Source organism: Tupaia chinensis, unplaced genomic scaffold, assembly GCF_000334495.1.
Source record: "Tupaia chinensis unplaced genomic scaffold, TupChi_1.0 Scaffold149501_1, whole genome shotgun sequence".
Lineage (NCBI taxonomy): Eukaryota > Metazoa > Chordata > Mammalia > Scandentia > Tupaiidae > Tupaia > Tupaia belangeri.
The window spans coordinates 1,923,845-1,925,004 of NW_006209345.1; positions in this window are offsets into that span (position 1 = coordinate 1,923,845).

A 1,160-nucleotide genomic window follows, 5' to 3' on the forward strand; every position below is an offset into this window, starting at 1 on the left:
GGGGGGGGGTGATTTCTCACTTTCTGTCTCTCTGTCTCCCTCTGTCTTTCTGATGAGTACACACACCCAAGAGCAAAAACTTTTCAAAAAAAAGAAAAAAAAAAAAAGTGCTTCCCAGGGAAGACATCCTTGCTGCGTGCATGGGTGCTGTTTCCCTGCAGTGGAATGTGGTCATGCTGGTGGGTTTTTGCCAATCTGTTACAGGAGAAATGAGTGTGGATACCCCAGAGTCTTATCTCCTCCATTTCTCCATCCTATTGGAACTTGGGGTGTACAGACACACACAGCTGGCGTGTTTTTCAAGCCTCTGGGATCAGATTTGAACCAACTATGTGAGATCTGGCTCCCTTAACTTCTAGGCCATGAGACCTATGTTTAGGGGCATTTCTTGCTCTGCAAAGCCTCTCTGTCCTTCCCCTCTTTCTTCGATTGTCATGTTTGCTTTTCTCCTCTCCCCTCTCCACCCAATCTCAAGGAGTTCATGGCTGACACGTGGTCAGCCATGCAAAATCTTGCCCCCTTAACCACTAGGCCATGGTGCTGGCCAGTTCTGGATTTTGAACCCAGGCCCATGCCAACAAGTCTCGGAGTCATGAGGGCTCTTGATGGGCTTACGTGACTAGGGAGGGGTGGAACCTGAGCCAAAGTACCAGGTTTGGGGAGAAGATTGAATGAGACTTCTCCCAGTTGAGATGACATTCAACTAAAAACAGCCTGAGCAGCATTGGGAATGTATTGAGCCAGGTAACAACAAACCCAGGGTTAGTAGGACTTCAGATCAGGCTGAATCGGGGGGCTTAGACCCTGCCAGCAGAACACAGACTCTCTCCCTGTCCCCCAGCTCGGTCTGCTTCTGTTGCACTTCACTAGCAAATAGAATTTCGTCACAGAAGCAGAGGGTGTGCCCTGAGCTCTGGGCTCTGCAAGACCAGCCACCACAGAACCTCCCAGCATCATACTGAACCAAGAGCACATCTCTCTCTAAACCAGTCTCTACGGCTGAGGGAATGAACATTGATTGGCCCAGCCAGACGCAGGTGCCCATACTTGGATCTGCGGACAGGGTGGGGTCAGTCCTAACCAAAGCACTGTTTCTAGAAATGTCAGACATCCACCCAGAAGTGGTTCTGAGGGGTCCCTCCACCTAAAGGTGCTCTGTG